We start from the raw sequence: 25,981 nt of genomic DNA on the forward strand, positions 1-25,981 counted from the left end.
TTCTCGGAATCAAGTTAAATTGCAGGTTGCAGGTATATAACATATTTATATTAATATAAAAGAAGCTAGTCTGTTGACACCGATCATATTTCTGTCTTTTTTTTATCACTAGATGATAAATTCCATTCGTTTCATTGAAATGCCTGAAACCATTAAAAAAATAAAAGATAATGATTTTTCGCGACACGACAGTAGATAGATTGTTGGGATTCGAACATTATAACATTTCTAACTAGAAAACGAAGCTCATTATGTTTTGTCAAAGTTTATTGTTTTAATACACATTTTTAATTATATAAATTGTTTTAATTATAAGCTAACGAAGATCTGACATTAAAAACGTTGTCCCATCTCAATTTTCTGATGACAATTATTATTTATTTGCATATAGTCGAACGAGAGGCTGATATCTTAAGAACTCTTATTGCGTTGTATTATCACACATTATTATTATGTATTATTGTGTAGTATAGGTAATATATTGTATGGGTAAAATAGCGATGTATAATATAATATATTGTGTATTATTAATATTCGAACTTAATACTTAATTGTCCATAGTACCATAGCAGCACTCACCATAAACAATGGTACCGGTTTAAGTGGTTCTTAAAGCGTTGCTTGAACTATCCAAATTATTGGGCGTTCAAAAGGCGAGTTCAAAGAGAATTAGTACTTAACACTAATAATAAGCTTCCGTTGGAATTAAATCGGATTTATATGAAAATATTATATTCCGTCCACTCGGTTTGTATGGGGTCTGTGTATCTAATTTCAGACCACTTGAACCGCTCAGTTCAACTGTACTCGGCACCGTTGGCTATAAATAAACATTCGTAAACACTATGATGTATATTATGCTTTATAAGAGGAGATCCGTAAACGGTATTATTACGGTTACTGACATTTTTGACAGTTTATTATTGAAGTAAACATAAATTTGTCGTTAACAATATACATTCATATACTAACAGAAGTGATTTTCTCAACGCACATGCCACATTGACATCATTAAAACACACGTATACATAATATATATAATATATAACTGCAAATATAATATATTCACTCGAGTATACATTCGCATAATTCGTCGGTAAAAGAAGCAATGTCATGTAAGTAAAAAAAAAATTTAAGATATACACATTAACATTTTCAGAAAAAAAAAAATCTGGAATATTTGAATAATAACATCACATATTATAGCCCATTATTTCCAAAGAGAATATAAACTCAAAAGTAATTTTATGTAAATCAGTGTTTTAAATATTTTTACGGGAATATTACCTACCACATAAAAATATATTGTGTAAATCAGTTATGAATATTTAGTCAGAACTATTCCGTCCTTATTTCCATAGTGATAATTTTCAATTGTATTATTGCAATGATAATTTACCTTTTTTAGTTAAAATCTAATTTATTTATAATCTATTGAACAATTTAATTTTTTTACTTTATTTGTTGAACGTTAAGGCAGTGATATTATTTTCTATTTGCATACCCTTAAAACAATTTTCAAAAGATTGATTATCGATGCAGCATAATATTACACGTTAATCACAGTCGATCACAATTGTTGGGATAGTCACACATCACTGATTGTTTAATACTGATTTCTGAATTAAAATGCAAACCGGTTGGAAACAGACGATTGTTTTCAACATACGGCTTACTTTCAAGTTCTAGGTTCAGGTTTATTCTGGACACTGAAGATTACAATTGTTAAATAAATAATAAATATTTCATATTATACAAATAATTTATAAGTCATAATACAAAAATTGAATTCAATTTGTTAAATTATATAAACTATACAATAAATCAAACTCAGTTAATTTATTAAAATAAAAAAACGATGATTCGAAATATTATAAAAATAAAAAAAACAGGTCAATTTTCCCGCTTTGTTTGTACACATTTGGTACAATGTTTTTTATAAAATAATTTATTATAGTATAGCAAGAAAATTCCATTAAAGTTCAGTTAATGTGAGTATAATTATAAGTACCTAATATATTTTTTTAAATTATTTGTACTAAAATACTATTTTTTTTTTTATTTCATTTTTTAATAGTTTTCAAATTAATTATTCATGACCAGAATACAATATTTAAAAAGTATCTTAAAAGTGGTATAATCGTTGTTTACAATGTTACACAAACACGATTTGACACAATACGCATTGAAAAAAAACAGACGATCTAAAACGGTATAGGGTCTCTAAAACGACAGACGGAAAACGTAAAAATAATACATATCTGGCGATTGGAGTTTTGATGCGGCGCCAGTGACAGACTTCGGCCGGTTCATTATACATCTATATGTAACCGACCTCAGACGATATCAATTATAATTTATCTTTTTTTTCCTCTACGCCCATATCGTCGCAACGTGGGTTACATTGCGGATCGAATGTCATGAATAAATCGGAAGTAACGATAATGCGCTGGGCAAAAAAGGATACGTGTGCGAGTGGATGACCAGTGGGAGGATGCACGAATGTTTAGTGGGTACCGCGTCGTCTTACCACATATACAACACATTTTGGGTATAACGTATATTTAAGAGATGTTTGTGATTTGAATTTATTTATATATACACACATGTACATTGCACACACACCTAAAATAGAGAAAGCTATCTGCAGACTGTTTGTGGAGGTCCGTGCAGTTTCAACAAACTTGACCAAAATATTCAGTACAAACCAATCGTGTGGTTGCTAAATTATGTCCAATTGAAAGCACATCTGGTAGTTAATAAGTAAAATCTCTACCGCACTGTAAAGTAAATGATAACTGATCGTGTACAAAGGATTCACCTGCGATATGATTAAATGTATTTTATACAGTAAATTGTGTCGATGCGAGTGTTTAACCGTTCTCCGATCGAAAATGCTGTCAAACTCTTGTGTATCTCATTTTTATGAGTACTGCAGTACCTAACTATATAACAGTGTCACCGTATGACCATTATAATATAACCTTAGCGATAATCACTATGTTGGTGTTTTTATTTATTATTATTTTAGTTGTAAATTTGAATGTATAATTATTGAAATATATCTTTGGACATTGGATAATAAACTAATTAATAATTATATATTTAGTATGAGTTATTATAATTTATTAGTGTTGGACGAACGTGAATGTCTTGATATTTTGGGTCATTTCCCAGCTAGTAATTGTACCTAGGAATTGCCCAGTTCCACGTCATATTTCTATATAAATTATAATATGGCTCGATCAAAACTATGCACGGGTATAATATGTTTGAAGATTTAAATACGACGATGGTGATTAAGTAAAGGTAAACGAAAAAACACAAACTCGTTGATATAAAGATTGACCTTATTACCGATGGCCCATCATCGCCTGCAAAAGTCGGTTATTGTGAATCGTTCGAGTTTCTTTTGCGGCCGAGGACATTACAACGGTACGCGTACGCTCTTCAACTTATATTCGAACTGACGTTATAGTGCATATAAATGTATATATATATATATATATTCTTATATATAATAAACTCGGACGATTAAGATAATGCGGTTAATGATTTCAAACTTAAAACGGTGTTTTTATCGACACCGTAATTGTATACGATTAAACGAAATGTATTTTTGTGCCGTCAGACCGGGTACAATATACGAATTGAGAACGACAATAGACAATAGAGTCTTACACAAACTTAATATTTCGCCCTGCAGAGACGAAACAAAAAAATAAAACATATATATATATATATTATAGACCGAACATGTTTAAGCTTTAAACAATTTCTTCGTAACGTTCTCGTGGCGAGTACATTATCCTATTAAAACCGCCTTATAATATATATATATATAACTCGCGATGATCAACACACATTTTTATAATGCTACATGCCAATAACGATTGACCTATATATAATATACATTACATAACGTCATTATATATTTACCACACAGTTTTCTAGAAAGTATAAAGAAATCGCAGTTTTAATCGAATCGGGGAATATTTCGAAAAAGTCACGAACGTGTTAAACCATTTAAAAACGAAAAAAAAGCAAACTATTAAAGACGTTTTGGCATCTGATCGGCCGAATACGATTAAACAAAACGAATTCCCGTATATGTATATATATATATAACACATTTAAAAGTCCAACACGTTCCATTATTCTAATTACACGTCGACGGGTGGGTGTTCAACGACGGTGCACGTTCTCTAAAATCGGACGCACCGTAAAGCGGATTTTCGCAAACAGCACAACTACGTTGTGGGGGAGGGGGTAAGGGAGAATCATAGCTCTCATACAGATTTTTTTCATTTGGCGAAACTTCGGAAATCGTTGTGAAATCAGCCGCGATGTTTCCGATTGAATCGTTTCGAATCCTATCCCGGCGCAGAGACGTGCACAACAAACAAATAAATAAACGAGACGTCGGTGTACGCCGATGTTTAATGAATTGTCATCAACGAAATTTATACAATTATCGGTAACAGCATCTATATATAATATATTATATATATAAAGATACAAAGTAAGCGGATCACCAGATCTATATAGGCTATAATACCGTAAGAAATAATAATGTATATTGTACGAGTGTGGAACATTTTGTTTTCAATATACTCGAACACACCCATGTCTCCCACTGACATTGGAAAATATGCCGCCACAACTACCGCGAATAAACGAAATATTACATTTTTATATTATATATAATGGTATAAAATATTCTCTACACAGAGATACAGTTTTTAAGCTCATATCGACGATGAAATTTGAACGTCTGACATCATATCGCATGAGCGTCATATCGACGTAGTATGTATAGGCTCTTAGCATACATTATGTGATCTATGTCGAACTATACGGTTGTTAAATATGGGAGGTAACATTGGGTAAAAAAATTACTCAAGCTCGAAAAAAATATCGATCCTATAAAATATATTTATTAATGTTATTACTTTATTTTTTATTATTATTATTATTATTATTATTTTTTTTTTTATTAAAACGGTCATATAGTTTTGTATTCCAGAATATAATATTACAATACTCATAATAAATTGATCAAACATATATGCTCTCTGTATTTACGATAAGCGTTTTATTTCAATTTATTTTGTTTATAACCTCTTTTTATAGTATAAAAATACGTTCTCTTAGAGTTCCGTTTAATAAATATTAAAGTTTAACGTAGCGACCGTTTTTGGAAACATGCAAAAAGTGTCAAAAAATAAAAATAAAAATATTCTGAAATATATTATACAAACACTACCATTATGTTATTATGTTATTAATGTATGCATGTATACATTGTATTGTACTTAAGTTAAAAAGTAATGAATATTTTTATCGTAAAATTGTAACCGATTATTTGCATTAGAAATACTTCTTACAGTGTTTGAGTGTTTCCTATACAACATTTTCAAACAACTGCAGTATATTTTAACGATAAAAAATATTTAAAATTTTTTTATATATCTGCTCTCTTTTATAATAGTAAAAAATCTACTAAATAAAATAAATCGATTCAGTCATTGGTACATCTGCGTTTTTAAGAAAATTTAAATTTTCGTACGAAAATTTCCGTTATAAAAAAACAAGTATTTTTCAATAATAATTTACCTTTTATCAAATAGTTACGACCCTAAAAACATGCTTAATATTATAAATGTTACAGATTGTAACATTTATTTTTAAGTTACAATGACATTTAAAATAGGTATAGACACCTACAAAATGCGTATAAAATTAAATGTGCAGAAAGCACTGTTATAATAATCATTGGATCCACCAACCTATTTTATATGAACCCATTTTATGGGTTTTATCTAATTGTTTATTTACACCTATCTTATTCATTTTAGAAATATCTATTTTAATTGTCAAACAGTAATTGTTTGTCTACAGAAAAAGGCTTTAGTATTTTTATTTTTTAATAAAAGCGATTGTCAAATTAAACTTAGTTAACCTAACCTAACGCGTTTAACGGAGCGTAGAGTAGACATACCGTATTATAATATTATTATTTATGCATGTTAATATTACAAGAAGTGCGAATATACGACCTTACTGCGGTATACGTCCTAGTTCTCGATACGATAATATCATTATAATTATTAACACTATTACTATGTAACTATGCGAAAGTGAGAAGTTATTATTGTTAATATTATACAGTATATAGTGTATAGCGACCGTTGTCTTCGCGTGATGACGGCACATTAGGCCCGCTTTGGCTAACACACACTCCTGAGGTGCTGTTAAGGACTTCTTCTGGACGCGATCGTAATAACGTTGTATCGTATTGCCACTGAGTTTTATATATATATATACCAGCAGGTAACTTACATACCTGCAAGTAACTTACACACACGCACACGCACACATACACATACACACACATATATCACATATAATATATTATAATAATTCGGCAATTTATGAGTTTCCGCCCCTTGTAGTGACCCGTCCCAGTGGTCTGTTCACTGAGGGTATACCACCGTAGCGGGTGAATACCGACGAAAATTATACCCACCATCGCGACACGGTATGGTTCGATTTCGGCGCTTGCGCTGTAACATAATATATTATTACGATTATAATATTATAATACTTACAGCCATCGAAAAGGAAACGACACAGCGGGGGGTGAAAAAAAACACAATGTTTTTTCCGGCTATAGAGGATTGTAAATGTAATATACAAATATACAAATAATATTATTATACGATGTGTAAGGATTATTTCACTATATTTATTACGAGTATAACGATTAATGACCAATGCGAAAATTATTGTATTGTATTGTTATTTAAAAATATAATGCCGATAATTATCACTATTGTATGAAAACCGTAAAATTGTTACCTACCTATATAATAATAAAGTAAAATGTAGAAAAGCGATAATTTCTTTTGTATTCGGTTGAGAGGTCATAATAATATACAAAATAGCAAATATTTTATTAAAACTAATAATTGTATTAATAATAATAATACATAATAATAATTATTATTATTATTTATGTAGGTACTACTAGAACATTGAACCAGGAAATCTTTTCAAAATAAAAATATACGTTTATATAATAATAATGGGTAAGACCGTAATATTATATAATATTTAAAAGTTTAAATATTGTACAATTTTTTTATTTCAATATAAAATACATTAAATACAATAAATGTATTTTGGCCTGTAAAATTATAATAAAAGATAGAGAAAATAAATTAATCTCATTAATATTACATGCTAATCGAAAAACGTATAACTATGTAAAACTATAACTTAAATATATACGTTCAACGTTTTTAAACTACTACTGTCCCATTCAAGTAATTACTGTAAGCATTTCACCCACTAATTCCATGTTATACTGCAGTTTTAATAAACTAAATATATTTTATATTATATTCGAAAATATGTTTTTAATTGTAGATAGGCTACTAACAATACATGTCGATATCGCACTGACCACATAATATTATTATGTATTATTAATTAGAATGGTTTTTTTTTTGTTTCGTTTCCAACTCATTGTTCCATTCATATGAATAGGTACTTTTCATGTAAATTCTGTCATTGTTACAACTTACTAATATTATTATTTTTTAAATATATATTCAGTATTATTAACGACGACGTGCCCATTCCTAAACGATAAATTATTTCATATTAGTTAAATCTAATGAATTAAATATACGTATTTTCAGCAAAACTATAGATTAATTTACCAATATAATATTTGATAAGTACTTTAATAACATTATTGTACTATGTACTAATAAATATATAATACAATTTTATTGCATATCTAGTAATAAATCATAATAATATATACTGTAGGCATTTAAAATATTAAAAATACAGCACGATATTTAAATTATAGAAAACCAACGGCCGCTACTACTATTTTACGTCGAACTGGCATTTAATTACAATAATCAAGAAATCGTTTTCATCTTTACTCTGCTCCACTCCATTGTGATTAAACCATACGTCAGATTTAAATATCCACCTCAGTGCCAAATTATTGTTGATATATGGTCATACTCGCCATTATACTATTGTCACCTACCAATATGTATGAATTAATATTTTAACGAAAATATCGTATTATATAGAACTGTTATAATTTTTTACTAGAAACTAATAGAAAAAAATATAGATTAAGGATAATAGAAACAATAATAGTTTATCAAATTTAAAAAATAATAATATTAATAAGATATTTTATTGTTGGTACAACTGAGTTCTTAGAAAAAATTGAATTTCCATAAAAATAAACCGTATGTAATAATTAATAAAACATGTACATATTTCTATTTTTTTTTTTTTTTTAATTTCCATTTTATCGATCCGTAATTATTGAAAGGCCATCCCTGCATGTCATATAATTCACTGTACGTAATATAATATTACCTACGTGTACCTTGGTAGCCTATATTATATGGATTTCTTTCTCCGTGTTCAAAGACCTATTCAACAATAGATTCGAGTTTTTTTCTATAAATATAATATAACAATCACGACGGGCACCTGATTTCAAGTTATAAGCTACAAATACACACACACATACATACACACACACGCGCATACAAACGCACGCAACGAATGGGGACGACAAAAAGTACACGTGAAAAGTCCACTCCTTTGTAATCGATTTGTTGAACGCAATTTATTTGTGGCAACAAAAAGTAGCGGACGAGTAAAAAATAAGATATTTATCTCGAAAATACTGTGCCGTTAAAAACTAATATAAAGATGTGTGTATATGTGCAGTAATGGTGTACACCGTATAATAATATTGTACTGCGCTGGTTCGGCACTTTGTACAATAAACGAGAACAGTGCTCGTTCGGTTTTTATGATTGTAATATTTGATTGGTTTTTAATTAAATTATTATAATATACACTGTTATTATTATATTATTATCTATACACAATATTATATAAACGAGTACGGTTTGTAGGCATGTATATTATATAATATTAGTTATTACATATTATGAAAATAACGTGTGAACTACATGGATACGTGTACCTATATAATTAGTAAGTATGTACTAAATAGAAAAAAATACAAAAAAAATTATATATACTTTTAGATCAACTGTTATGATAATTATTATTGATAAATTTGTGTCAACCCCATAAAAATAAAGTAGTAAATCATAATTTAAAAATCATATTCTTGCATACAAGTAAAAACATACAACAGACACAGAACTCTGGTCCTGTAGGACTCTCTTAAACAAGTAAGTATAATATGCAAAAAAAGGCAATACTCAACAACAAAATCCTAATATAAAAATCTATAAATCAGGAAAATTGAGTATTTCGTAAAAACTAGTCTTGATCCATGCAAATGTGTATTTAATAATATAAACATTTTCACACAGATCTGGGTTCTATGTTTGGTTTATATTTGTACATATACCCATAAATATATACGTCATATTTATTTTACAATACATATTAACTGTAACCTAAAAATTATGAGTTGTTTATATTTATGTAAATATCAGTGGTGGTTTACTGTGGGGAGGGGGAAAATCGCAATCTCTTAGTTTATTTGTGATGTAACTATGTAAGTACATAGTCACTCTAAATGCCATGTCTCACAGTCATCAAATTATAAAACATTTATTATAAATAAACATGATTTAATAACCATATTAGTTATAAAGTATATACCATATATAATTAATTATTAGTTTTCCTATACCTATATTAATGGAAAACACAGTTGCATTCAAAAGTATATTTAAAATATTTACGCCTCTCCTCACCCTTTTAGAACCTGTCAAAAACCACCCCTGTTATGCGTACGCGTGTGGGAACATCTGAATTTATTATAGTACATAGTACATACTATTACATACGATAAATGCTCCAAATATTTAGCGAATATTCAAAACTATTACTCATCATAAGATTAAATTTCTTCTACAAAATGTCTACCTAAAAAATTAATTTTTATTTCAATACACGATTCGAACCGTTAATATTACAATATGCATGTTATAGATTATTATGTTAGATCAAGATAATGCATTATTTTGCGAGATCCTTGATGTCAGTAAAATGCAATTTGATATAAGCATAGTATCAATAATTATAATACCGTTTGCTCAACGTAATGTATATCATATTAATATATTATAGGATCCTTTAAAGTGTATAACAAATAAACGACAACAATTAATTAATTTATCAAGTTTTAAGTTTAAATGTTTGACCTCTTGAATATAATATAAATATTTATAAATCAAAAATCAGTTAACTACAAATAACTATATAAATTCATATTAAACACTCACGAGTAGACAATATAAGGAATATTGTACTATACCATAAGAGACGCAGTAAATATAGGTGTTAAGTCGTAACAAATCCTATGTTAACTAGTTTGATAATCCATTAAAACTAAGATAAATTAAGTACATGTAGAACTAATTAAATAGAAATATACCAATTAAATTAAAACATATATAACATAATTATTGATTACATAACTTTTATCACATGAACCTCCTTTTTTTATTGTTGATAATAAAATAATATAATTTATTTTATATACCTATATATAGATATTATAATTACCACTTACCTATTTTTACGTAAACAGATATTAAAACAGATTATTGACAATAAATTGTATGGTCTTACCTGAAACAAAAAAAATAATAATTTAGTTCCAAGTTATATTGAAATTATGTATGTAATATATGTATAATGATATGTTTCATGATTAATTTACACAATTATGTTATTTGTATTCTTTGTAATATAAAGGCGGATTTTCACTAGTATAAATAAACTTTTCTGTGATTGTTTAGTATACACATGGTAAGCTTTTGGTATACCAGCGAGTTTATACTTTCTTACCACACGTATAACTACGATACCATGAAGTTGAATCTAGTCCAACTATTTCCGTCCGAATGGTCTGGTAATTTGGGTGATTGTAGCAATCACAAGTTTTTTTAATATATTCGGAAAAAGCACAAGATGGGTATAAAACAACATTAACCGTGCTTACCGGAGTATTTTTCAAGAAGAGCGTGTATGTACAACCACTATAACCGTATGTGCGCGCGTGTACAATAATAAACGTGTACGTACATGCAAATAATCCAGTGGAAAGGGAAACCCGCCTTAATACATTATCTTATATTATATGACTAAATAGCTCAAAATAGTCAGTAAACAGAAAAACCAGAATATTTTTACAATATCAGGTTTTTGATCAACTCAAAGGTCATATTTTAATTAAAGACGTTAAAATCATGAATATGTACACATTATTTTGTAGATTAATTCAGTATTTTTTTAATTTTTATACTCAAGTCTTGAAAATATTATAAAAGATTCCTCATTAGTTCTTCTTACGGAAATAATAAAAAAAAGTTTAGCATAAATAAATCCATAATTTTTTTATGAACGTTTGTAGTTTAAATTTTTATGAAACTCTATATTCAACGTATAATAACAATTTCTCTTTAAACGCATTTTGTTTTTTTTCGTAATATATCAATAAATAATCAAAGAAACTAAAAAAATTAACTTTTACTTAAATTATAATTTTCAATAAACTAAATATTTTTTATAATATTATTAAAGAACTATTATATTATAGTGTATTATATTATTTCTACCATAAACATATTGTACAATAAGTTTGTATTGACTTAAATTTATTTTAATAAAATAATAACAATATCATATATCATATTATATTATTGTAATAAATGTTATACAATATATTTTACTTTTCTGCATAATGAATTAGTTAAAATTACCATATTATTAATAAAAAAACAAATTACTTGTAAGTTTTATAGTAATAATAATATAAATAATTTATAGAATATCTTTATAAGTTTAATAAAGACTGACACTGACACACCGTTTTCGCGCTCAAAATCATTTTCGTATACAATGAGTTGTGATCGAATTCAAACTTCAAACTTATCACATTAATAAAAGTGATATACTTAGTCACTCGATAACGAATTACAATCGAAATTTACCGCGTAGCAGTGCAACTTCCTCGGTTTTTTTTAAATGCGTTTTGTACATTCATTATAATAACCGCGGTATTACAAGTATGTTATAGTAATGTATCTTTTACAGAGCGTTCGAGGACGTTTCACTTATAGTCTACTTCTTTTGTCACAGTTGATATTAAAACAAGTTTTTGTTGAAATAAACACGTGTGTATGCGTTTTAATTACACGCATTTTACGACTAATACACGCACAATTTAATGGAGTCAGCAAAATAAACAACGATACGTTGAGCAATATATATATATATATAAATATTATATAGGTATTTGCTATTATGATAATATTATATAGAACTATTGCGGTTCACGCAATTACTATTTGTTCAGCATTTATGTGCCGTATTATTTTTGTCTACGTATAGAATGTAGCCATTATTTTTACAAGGGACACTCGTTACTCCATGCATTTTTATGAAAAATAAAATGTATATTATTAAATAAATTGAAGTGTTTTGAGCACTGTGTATTTGTGTTCGTAAAGTTTACAACAATTGACTGCCGAGGATAATGAGAGCAGTATACTATGTCACAAGAATCGTTCCGTACACATGATATAATGCGTAGCGCGACCTCTCTACTGCAGGTTTACGACTACGATAATTCTCTCTATCTACAATAAAAACCACTAGGGAACAAAATACGAATTTCCCGGTTTTCGAAAGAGGTTTTTAATTAAAAACCCACGTTACGCGAAAAACACAATTAAGGGCAGGATGAGGATGTGCACATATCGGTCACGTTCATTCCGGACCCATGGTTTGTCTTCGTCGACTCTACCAACAACTACTCTGACGGAATATTTTTTTCCCGACGTTCCCCGCATTGATCAAAAGTACTTAATGCATCTCGTATATCATCATCCATGTCCAACGCGGTATATCTATATATACCATGCTAATATATTTGGTCGTTTTCGGTTCGTTAAGTGGAAAACGCATAACCGGTCAGTTGATGATTATAAAAGGTTGGCGGGAGACCCACGCGTGTATTGTTTTTGAGGGAAACGAATAATTGAAGTACGCTGCACAACATATGGTACCGCGTTATTGGTTTATAACACGCGGTATTCGGAATTATAATATACCAATAATACAAAATTCTATATAATATGCGTAATATAATTATATACCTTCTCGCCATTGCATACTCGCCACGCTGACACGCACTCACGCGCACATCGTCTTAATCACATCAATCGTCCCCTTCCTCGATTATTGCCATAGCGGACAATTATTATGTTATAATAATACGTGAGTCAAATCGTTATCGAAATCACATTGCAATATAGCATATACGTATAATCATATAATAATATGGTATGTCCGCGAGTAGGCCGTTCCGCACGCATGGGAAATTCGAAATATTATCACGCTCATGAGGAGATTTCACTTGATTAAATAAACGACGACACGACATTTCGGAAGCGTCGACCCTCGTCAGAACGTTGTTCGCGGAAAACAACTGTACGACCTGCATATTATTCGGGATAACCGTATGCCTATATTATAGTAACATGATGGTATAGTATTTTTATCGGATATACTCGTATAACCATCAGCTGTACGCACAATAATATCGCGGTATCGATGGTTACCATGTGATAACAATATGATATATGATGTTTCGGAATGACTTGCAGCGCATCAATCTTCAATCAATCGCCCATTTCCCTCGCAGTTACTGCAAACACTGTAGATACACTCCATTATTATGATATCGACATCCAATATTTGCGTGATTTACGATACGCGTGGAACAAAATAATATACGAATATCTCACAATTTGAGCTATATATTATATACTCACTAGAGTAGAGAACCTCGTTCATTTTTCTTTTTAAATTAAGCCCACAGCTCAGAGCTGACCTTCTAAGTATTTAGCTATAACTAAGTTATCTAAATTCAAAACTAAATGAAAGAGTTAACGAGGTACGCGTATATGTTTTTTAAAGTTTTGCTGTACCTAGTTTTGTCCACATCTGATCTCATAAAAATATTATTACACAAGGAATCATGGAAAGTTCAGTATTTTAATATCTAAAATATAAAATGTTTAATATCTAGACGACTTCGTCAAAAACACCGCCTAGTCGATCAATGTCATCGTCGGAAAGCAGTTATTTTATTTTATTTTTTTATTTTACCACCACGAACGTTATTCGCACGTCACATGTGGAATCGAAGCGATTTCGTTGAAACGATATTTTTCGGTTCTAGAAAAGAAACAATAGTAACATTATACTCGTTTATATAAATTCGGGTCAAAACGACAATATAGCATTTTCGTCGAACATCTGTCGTCGCAGTCCTCACCACCGCTAGCATCACTATCGCACGTCCGGGTCGGTTCGATTTGCCAAAATGTATCTTATGCGGAGTCTTAGGACAACGAAATTACACGCACACACGAGTATACGACGATATTGGTATTTGTAGTCATGTGTTGGTGTATGTGCCGTCGACGATCAACAGCCTGCAGTCGTCGCAGCACGTAACTCGCGACCCTTCGGAAACAACACGCCACTATTTATACGCGACGCTGGATGTGACCTACATAAATATAATATAATATATATACGCCGTTTATACATAAGGAGGGGTGACAGAGAGAAAACGAAGAGGGAGAAGGACTTTTGAGAGAGCGATGGAGAATAGTAATTTACGAGTCGAGTTCAGAGTTCTGTAGTTCTATACCAATCTAGACCGCAAATGGTCGTACCTTCCGTATGTCTGCTTGTGAATATATTACATAGTATTCGTATAACGCGATAAGACCGCCGAACAGACCTATTGTAAATGGATTACTTATCGTGACGTGTTGTCTAGCGTTTGGCATCACTGAGAATACAGTTCAATGCATATTCCTATTATAGTATAATATGTATAATTCCATTGTAATAAAAATTATATTTTTACATGTGTTCTTAGACTTCTTTGGCACTCAAGTCTTCTACGGAACAATAATTCAATTCGATTTGCTCTGTATAAATAGTGCAGATAAATTGACGATCTATCCATAAAAGTTGAAGGAGGAAAGTGTTTTTAATTATTTCGTCGATGGTGCAAACGTCAAGCAAACAAAAAAAAAAAAAAAAACTAAACGATAAAATAATATCAGGTCGAATTGATCATCAGTAGAGATTCAAAACAACAGGAAAGGATAGCGATGATAATGTGTAGAATAAGCAAAAGTAATAACTACTTAATGGTTAATAGTTTAAGACCGATTGTTAAACAACGATGGAATAAACAAACAATATTATACATTTGATATAATATTTTATATTAATATATATATATAATAGAGAAATTTAATTTTTTTATTATTATTAAATAAAATGATTTGATCTATCAACAACAAGCAACCGATAAAAAATTACTTTTATAATAAAATATCATCATAACTATACAACATCGAACAGTGTATATTATATCAATAGCACTATGGTGATTATCGTATATAAATATTCTGAAAATCGAAGGACACAGGTCGATCTCGTTAAATTTTTAATAAACCACCACCGCGTTCTATATACGACGAAATGTATTTATATATGTACCGTCGTTAATGGATCTGCACATATTATATTACATCGTTACATATATTTTGTTCACAATATTATTATGCATGCGCTTTACACGTATACCATAATATGTTACATTAAATTATCGAATAGTGGTTACGATCGCGTATACGTCACGTAATAATAGTGTTCTCGCGATATGTTCGAACAATATTTTAATACATTTTACATCAAGCTGTTTACGCAACATAATAATAATATTATTATTATTACAATGTACCTACACTATTGATAATTAATAATTCGATACGACTGACGAAGTTATAATAAATAATAATCTAATACACATTAGATACATACCATATATATATTTATTTATTATGATAAAATATTTTATATTATTATCATAATGACCAAGGTTTGGGCAAGCGATCCGTACAACTATATTTTACGTATTAATATTTTGACGGCGACGAGTAATCAACGAACGATCGTTTGCTATAAACGGTCATCGGTGTTGTCGAAATCTACACCACCGCGGGCTAATCGACGACCGCAAAGCTCAATTCTGTTGCCTAAAAAGCGATAATAATATCATTACAATATTTGTATTATGAATGGAATAATAATTCCGGAATAGGTCAACACTCCGAGCCATATATTATTATCACATATACCCACCTACAGTAGCAGCGTTACCGATAAATTTCGGTCGAATTCCAAATATAATGTTACACGTCGTATTATACGATAAAATAAATAATTGGGATGTGCCGACCGGCGTGTATAATGTATTATGGTGACACCTCTTCGCGCCACTGCAAAACGAAAATAATATAAAACGTACACTACACGCTATACTATTATTATTTATAATAGGTACACATGACGCTAATTAGAAATCGCAACCAATTTATTATAATACAATATTATATAACCTATTTACTTCATATTTCACTCTCACGACACGAAAGACTATGGTAAATTAATTTTAAACAGACGTTTAAGAATACATCAACTCACTTGTAATTTCCGCTCCACGTTAAATAGCGGGACACAATTGCAGCACGCTTTGAGCTGTTAAAACGTTTATATTATTATGTACCTTGCTTTTATAGTAGTAAAATATAAATTGACGTTTTCCGATTTAATTTGTAAACTTTTCGTGATATCATAACGTAGGTGCACATACGATATCGAGAAATTTGATTATTTAACGACTGAAAATTAAGCGTAAAAGTATTCAAGCGAAAAGTCACGTTTAGCCTACTGAAAAGTTGATAATTTATCAGTCAAAAACTATATGTATATAACTTGGCTCACAAAATGCTATTTTAATAATAAACATAAAATATATTGAAACCCTGTTACCTATATGATTGTATCGATATTTTTTTTTGAAATGGATTGTACACATAAAAAAACCTTTTAGAATAATAACTTTACCTGTGCATTGAATGCACTACGATATACCCTTGAAAAATGCATTTAAATCAGTTTAGAATGCATTTAATATTATTAAAAATATCTATACAAATTTTAAAAATATAAATAGTATCACATCCTGATAACTTATTGAAAAAAAAACGTAATAATTTGTATGTTCATATTATTTTATTCAACTAAAAAAAAAAAATTTCTTTTCTTAGGAAGCTTCTTACAAATCATAAAAAATATAGTAACCTGCTAATCTACATGAAATAAAAAACAAATTCGTAAAATATATTAGGAAAATATAAATATAAATTGACAGAGATAATATTTTATAAGACAACTATATACCTAGAAGTTAATAATAAAGAAAAATTACCTAACTCAAAAAAAACAAATATCAAAATGTCAAAATATACAAAATTAAATAAAAAAATCATTGTTACCTACAATAGTCAATACAACATGTGCTAAAGAATTTTATAATAACTATTTGGACGATTTTTTCGATCATGACGTGAACGATTTTGTGCATAATATCTACACAAATATTTCAATAAAAATATAATAATTTAATATGCATTTTTAAAAGAAATCAAATTTTTTCACCTGATGCACTACAATACAGATTCAAACGGTAATATTATTAAAATATAACTTATTCGCGCAAATATTGTGATAAAAAATAGGTATTCAGAACGTTATTCGTTATTTCTCGAAATTCGTCGTGTAATCGAAAAACTACTTAGCGTCGTAATACATACACACGATGTGACATTAAAGCACCATCCTATTCCGAGCCATTCTTTCGACCTCGCAATATGTGCAGCACTATTGTAATAATAATAATAATAATAATATGTATAATGTATAACAATTTCATGATGTATTGTAATGTCATGACATTTGGTTGGCACACGCGTAACAAGCGTAACACGTGAAATCGATTTACGCCGATCGCAACTTCCACGGAGTTCGTGAGAGGGGTGTGGGGAGACGGTCGCCAGAAGACGGGGTGTACGGCGGTCGGTGAGCTTTACCCACCACGCGCCCATTGGTATAACACGACAGAGCGGACGGGCGACTTGCTGTCGGAAATCGATAGTGCGCGTATTATGCGGGAGACGGACACGCGTTTCCGGGAAATCAGACGGTGAACATTTGATTTGCGCTTCCGATCCGTTTTCGGGATGACCGCGAAGACGAACGAACGCTGTAGCAGAGTAAACTCGGCGATACTAATCGGCGGGGACGAGATAACGCCAGACCACAAATCCGTGAGATATCCGATCGCGCGGTTTATCGTTGTTCTATACATTATATCGTTTGCGTTCAACTGTATCACAATAACGTCAAGACCGTCAAGTACATGTAAATATAATTTTCACGTTCTATAATTACTATTATAAAAGTCGGTCGAAGAGAAATGCGAGTAAATTTTAACGATTTAACCGAAAATTTAAGTGAAAAAAATAAAATATAGTGTTAAACAACTACCAAACGTATTTTTACTATAATAATATGTTCAATCTATTTTTATAAATAAAATCCTGTAAATTAAACGGTGTTCGATTGTAATATTGACATTATTTTAAAGAGCTGAATAATTAATATCGTGCGATGCTTATGGGCCGGACAAATTCTAAGCACGAAGACACAGCAGTGGTGGTGAGCGAATGCAATCGTCACCATGAACAACCATCGTAAAACTGACCGCTGTACGACCGTCGAGTCACGTCATTAAAATAATATGTGCGTTGTATCAAACCACCAAAAAAACAACAATCATATAAACCGGGTGCGTCAGATAACCACGCGTGTGGGTAAACAAATTAAATTTCCATCGTTATTATTATTATTATTATTATTATATTCTAGATAATATTATTCGGCACGGACGTGTGTTATTAAACAAATGAGCGGTTGAACCATATTATATATATTCGCACATTGTACACACTTACGATCACGCTTTGCGTCGAAATGCGTACTCGAACGTATTATGTGTTATAAATTATAATAATTATATCATATATTGTAATAATTATTAACGACACGCGACGTACGAAATGGATTCTTCCATAACAATAGGTTTGTGACACACATCGTGACGATCATGATTTCGTGCAAAATAACAACGAGATGTAAATCTATTAACTTCAATGCGATACCGTGCTTTTAAAAATAGTCTAATACAATAGCATAGATAGTATTGCATTTTAGACTCTCGGTGAAATAATAAATGTATTAATTTTATGATATTATAATAATTTATTTTGATATTTATTTTTAATTTTATCTTTCATCGATTTCCGAACAGGAACAATGCTTCAAACTTCGAGTTTTTCAATAGTTTTGTGTTGAAAAAGCTTAGGAAGTTTTAAACCAAACGCATCAAAAATACATATATTATTTGATCGATTCTTAAGAACGATTAATAGCATTACATTTTACGATTGTTTTTGGTTATCTAATACGCGATATCCGGTAAGACCTTGTATAAATTGTTTAATTTAAGATTTAAAAACCTTATAAACTAAAATATTATTAGCTTCAACAACGGTGAAATTGAGACGATATCGATTTATGATTTCGAATCAATCGCTGAAAAATGCACGCACTCCGCACAGGACTTATCTGGCAGATAACTGCAACTCGTATACTCGCCGCGACAGAAAATATCGGGTTATGAAAAAAAAAAAAACCGCATTTATATACAGGCACTTACCCCAACCGTACATCCGAATGAATAACGAAAACACCTGGTGAATTATTCCATGACGATCGGGCGTAGTGGCCTGCAGGGAGGGTGGTGGAATACAGTGAAGCTCTCGACGATGGTTTTTCGGCGACGGTTTTCCGTCAATCAATAACAACGGTTGACGGTGGCGGCATTGGAAGTATACTATTATCATTATATTGGTAGTATTCTACTGATCCGATTAATAGAACAATGATAATAGTAATAATAGTACCAAATAATAATAACAACATTTATCGGTTTGAACGTCTCCCTAATTAACGCGGTCGTGCCCGGCAGACGTCGTCTGCGACGAGCGAAAAGCAGCTTTGTCACTATGTTTATACGTATATACAAACGTGATGCATAAATATATATGCACATTTTCTGGCGTATATATTCGCAATCGCCAATGTGCTCCGCGTGCGTATACGCAACGGAAACCGCAGAGCGGATTTTGTCGGGACTTAGAGTCTTGCGGTCCGCGGGGAACCCTAAAGTTGTAAGCCGATATAGAAGGATATACTTTGTACTTAGGAGTGCGCTACAGATCTCCGCCCGTCACCGGGCGCTGGTCTCGCAAACGAGCACACGCGTTTTTACCGAGTACCGATCGTTCTCTGCCAACTAAAATCCATCGACCCGTTCACGTTGATTCACGCGACAGTGCGATAGTGCCGCGCGATTCCAAACTAGGCACGTCGTTTCGTTATAATAAAACGAGCGAGTTGTTATTTATACAGAGACACTGCTTCGTTATAAATGTCTCATAATATATGCAGTCAACCGTGGACAGTTAATAGCATTCTATAAAGTACGATAGTATATGGTATTAAAATGTCTATTACCAGGTATTACCGCCGCTGCTATTTGAATTCTAACAACTCCGATTGGCCAAATCAACGAGCAAACATTTTGAGGTTATGGTATAATGCTAGCACGTATATATTGTGTGTACAGTAAAACCTTTCTATAACGGAATCGCTTGGGACCAACACATTTTCCCGTTATAAAAAATGTTCATAATAGAGGTTGAAAAAGCTACCTTAGTTTAACGTATACCTTAGAAATTGTCAGTTATATGAAAATGATTCAGTCTTATAAAGGGTCCGTTATAGAGAGGTTTTAATGTATATATTATACACGCGTCATTTGCTTTACTCGGGAAAAAAAATGAACCTGACAATTTGGATTTGACGTGTCACTTGATTATGAAAACAATAAAATTCGCACGCTAGATATATAGTTTATTGCCTACTTGTCAAAATTGAAATCTACTGACGATAAAAAAAAAAAAAAACAATTCGCATGACTGGGCTTATCGATTTGGCTTTTAAAACGAAGTTTAGACAAATAATAAAAAAAATACACACATATATAACCAGATACAAAAGAATATGAACAAAGTGAAAACGTAATAATAGTTTGTAAAATTATTCACTAAAGCTATTATTGATTTTGCTCACAAAGATTAAAATACATTTTATTCAAAAATAAAACAATATGTACGTAATAGTTAGGAAATCTGGAATATGATTATGGCAAACGAATAAATAATAATATACCTATAAAATATTAAACCGGAGAATACGAATAAAGTGACTATTATTAAACCATCGGTAATGATATTATGATAATGTGTATAATATGAAATAATATGCGATCCTGGCGTTTTCGACGAGCCGAAACAACAGCAGGTGTTCTAATACCGTGGTACGTAGTAGTAATGACTGGGATACCAGTTTTGAGAATGAAAACGTGTAATATATTGTATAATGTGTATTGCTATTGCCGTTCATAACAACGCATTGGTTTTGGCCTTTTAATTTTTTAAATTTTTAGGTGATGGACAGTGACGCAAGTCGCGATGATTATCTGTCGGTACAGCAACCTGATTTGTGTGCACCGACCTACGGCCGTAGTCTATCTACACTGACGACGAATACTGTCTAACAATTATTAAATATTATACCGTTAATTATTATAATAATATGTCCAAAATAAAATCATAATTATAACAACTTTATAGTATGTGTGATGAGTTTAATACATCACCAAAAACGGTGTGATGTTAGAATACATTAAAATATATCTAGTTTGCAATCGTATTATTACCGAAGCGCGTTTTGGGGGTGTGTACGCGCGGAGACTTATCCCCCACGGTCTCATGCAAATCGGCCATGGTGGAACGTTTGAGTGTTGTGTCAACAGAGCACCACACACACATGCACACAATGGGTTCTGAATTCACAATTCAAATTCATGAATTGGGAATCGGTAACTGGAAATGAAGTCTACCGACGATAATTAAGCTCCTGTTAAATTGCGTTGTAAAATGTTCGTAATTTTGGCCAAGTTCTCATCCCCAGTCCCATCCAACCATACTGTACCCTCCGTCCACCAGCGCTGCAATCTCATTGTGTGCGCGTATCACATCCACCGCCATCCCATCAACACCACTGCATTCGCAATACTATAGCCACCCCCTCCCACAAAAACGGGTATTTTCCCTATTGATACGCCCTTTTGAGTGCGACGATACGATGTGTTGTTATCGTTTGACCCGACCGGCGGTCGGACGTCGACTGACGACTGTATACGTGCCCGAGGATTTCGTTTACCCTCCGCCCTGTACCACCCCCGAACAATGATCGAGAATGAACCACTTCAGCACCAATTCTCTTACCCACCTTGTCCTGTCGACATTTTGTATACATATATATATATCACCACTAACCGTATGCCTTCGTAAATATAATATATATGTGCGTTGTAATAATATAAGTATATGTCGGAAATTAAAAAAAAAAAAATATGTATAAAAACGAAAAAACCGATATAAAAGTTTTTTCTCAATCGTACGTTATAAATCATGCACGCTGTTTGCTGTTACGGTTTCGGCAAGATTAAAAATAATAATAATAATAATAATAATAATAAAAAAAAAAAAAAAACATAAATTAAGAACGTGCAAAACGGAACTGCAGTGAATGTATATACATATAATATTATGAGTTGCCGGTGTATTATTATAATTTGTTTTGTTCGTAACATGTTTTATTTTTATTCTGTAAAAATAATATTCCATATTAAATTCTAGAGCGATTAAAATCGTTTTACAGAAAGCTCCGCTTCACTTTAAAGTATTGTCTAGTAACTAGTTAACCGTATTGTATATTTATATGTATATAATAAATACATATTATGTATGTAATTATTATAATAGTTTGATACAAAAACTCAAAGGGACAACAACAAAATATTATAAAAAACATAATATAGCAATTTATTTTAACTCATATACTAAATTAAAGCCCAATAATTTATTATAATTTAGTTCTATTACAAAGTATAAAATAAACAGCAGAATATCTACATTTGAAATAATTCCTTTCCTATTCGTATTAATGTACCTATTAATTAAAAAGAAGAAACATAAATCGAAACTGCAATATTGTGTTTTTCTGAAAAAACAAAGGAATTTAATAAATATTTAATTTTGTGGTAATAATTAGGTATGTGTTTAATGTATGAAGTGTGACTTGTATTACCACAAAAATGGCTAAACATATATATGTAACCAATAATGCGTAGGTATGTGTGTTAAAAACATGGGGTTAAATGACTCGCTCCTGTCAGAGCTGCAGTGGCATAATCACGTGTGGGAGGTAAAATGAATTATTATATAGTCACAGATGGTTATTTTTTTATGTTAAATCGATTAGTTTTGAAAATTAATAGTGTCCATTATTATATTATGAGATAATAAAAGAGTAAAAATCTACAGTAAAATCGTTTTATCAAATTTATAAACGAGTTTTTAAACTTTTTATCAGTTCACTAATATTTTTTTTTTAATATATCACGAGCTGTTTTGGCACTGTACGTTATAGATTTGAACTATTTAAAATTCCTGCAAACATTTTGGAAATAAATACCATAAATACTGATGAAGGTGATCTCCAAATAACAGTTTCAAGATGACGTTCGACAAATTAGTAGTTGGATCGTTCACTATAATATATTATTATATCGAAAAATAATATAGCTAATAATCATTATAATGTATAATAAATAAGTTAATTTAGCCAACTAATAGGTACTTGGTTCAGTTGTTAGTACTCGGTGAAGTGTATTCCTGAAGTGAATTTTTTCCACTCTGAACTTCAGGAGAGCCACAAAAAGGGTTACTGACTAATATGTTATACCCCCTATACTCGAATCTGACTTTCATTACGTTGTCTCTCCACCGCCGTCAATCGTTGCGGGCGACCACCGGTCGATGGGACTACAGTCTCGAAACGGACGAGAAGCTCTGGTCTCCAAAGTATATTCAGTCTAATGTCGGTCTATTTCATGTTTGAAAGTTGGTACATCGTATAGATACACGGTGATTATTGTTATTCGCAAAATGAATGTTATACGATATTTTTAAACAATTTGTTAATCGAGATGGTGCGAGCGGGTTAACAGAGTGCATACGTTATGCAAAACAATGATAATTGATTTTTTGTTCATTCTAAAACGGATAACGTTAACTGGTGGGCGATAAATTATGGCTATAAAGTATATCATATTATATCATCAGTTATTTTTAATCGTTTGTCGTTGTTTATTATTTATCGAGAAATATGACATGTAACCCAATATTATATGGTAACAGTTAATTCGTCAAAGCTTTTACAGTAATCATTGTTGCTCGCGAATATCACATGTTTTCATTATCAGTGTTGACTAAAAATACAATACAACGTTAAATTATTTCCGATACGCGAGTCGGATTACACCTATCCAGTCGAGCGCGCGGCGATAGAAAATAGCGAACGATTGTTATTAAATGCTACTTTTAGAAGCAAATGTAATTAAATCCTTTATATAATACCTACGTCGCCATGGATGCAGAACGCAGTTCTTTCCGGAGGTGACGACGAATAAGGTCAACACAAATCCAATTATATTACACCCATACAAGACTGTCTGGCGAACTGTTATCAAAACTATTGATGGGTATAATATAAACTATATACATTATCAGCCCCGGAGTAATATAATGACGTTACTGGTTATAGTGGTAGTCTCTAAGGCCATCGTGAAATTGCTGATTTTAAGAGAGTATCCGTCAATAGATTATGGTAATTTTGTACATAGAGTAATTGAATTTAAACAACGTTGCTATAAGATCAGTGTTTTGTAAATATTACCTTCTTGACCAAAATATTGTTTGGAGATTTAAAATCACCTTTGTAGGTGGTTCAGATAAATTTCAGAGTCCCAACTTGCTAAACGAAGTATACATTTATATCCATCATCCCGTCTTTCTTATAAAACTGTTTGCCTTATACTATCGTATTTAATCCATCTCGAGCATCTTTTAGGACTCTCGATTTGAAATTAATTCTACGCTGTCATTAATATAAGTCGTGTTATATTGTCTAGTAAACTGTATGTATACAACATAAATAATACCTTCACTGCATATACAGTATATTATATGGTTTAAAATTAAGTATTTAACAGTTAAAATTAAATATGACATACAATATAGTAAGTATGTATTTATGATTTTATTTCTTAGGTTACACCCATGATTGAATAATAACTTAATAACTTACTAATATGCGGTAGTTTTTCTATTATTTATTAATTCTTCTTTTTGAATAATATATCTTTTTTTATTGGGTATTCATAAATTATATTAATTTATAACAGTCAAAGGCAAGACAATAATATACAATAATAAAATTCAGATTACTAAGTAAAAACATTAAAAAACAAATAATCATAATAAACAAAAAATAATAATTTACAGGATTTTAAATTTTTTTAATACGTGATATATTTACACAATTCAAGAGGACCTCCCCCCAAAAAATGTATACGTGTTTATAATTCTGATAACGACAGTGAAAAAAATTACAGACATACCAAATCGTCGGAGGGTGTGTGGATATATTTTTCATAATATTTAAATAGTTAAATATATCTGCTTGATCCGTTTAGTAGTTTAACGTATTATTATTTTTTATTTTAAACTAATAAAAATTTAATGTTTAAATTATATATTATTCACAGTATAATATAAATATAATATATATTATATCTCTATAAAATAAGAAAAACAACTTTTTTCCATTGTGAATTTAAGTGGTTATAGTCAAAAGAAACAAAGGCAGATCATGCAAGGACCATGATGAAAAATTTCAACCGACAACAGTCGAC

At 30.7% G+C, this 25,981-nt stretch overlaps 1 protein-coding gene across 3 annotated transcripts in view; it reads right to left on the reverse strand.

Moving 5' to 3' along the window:
- LOC132929569 (lachesin-like) overlaps positions 1–25,981 on the reverse strand; it is a 396,933-nt gene that overhangs the window by 275,994 nt on the left and 94,958 nt on the right. The gene's annotated exons all lie outside the window — the stretch shown is intronic.

Source organism: Rhopalosiphum padi, chromosome 4, assembly GCF_020882245.1.
Source record: "Rhopalosiphum padi isolate XX-2018 chromosome 4, ASM2088224v1, whole genome shotgun sequence".
NCBI lineage: Eukaryota > Metazoa > Arthropoda > Insecta > Hemiptera > Aphididae > Rhopalosiphum > Rhopalosiphum padi.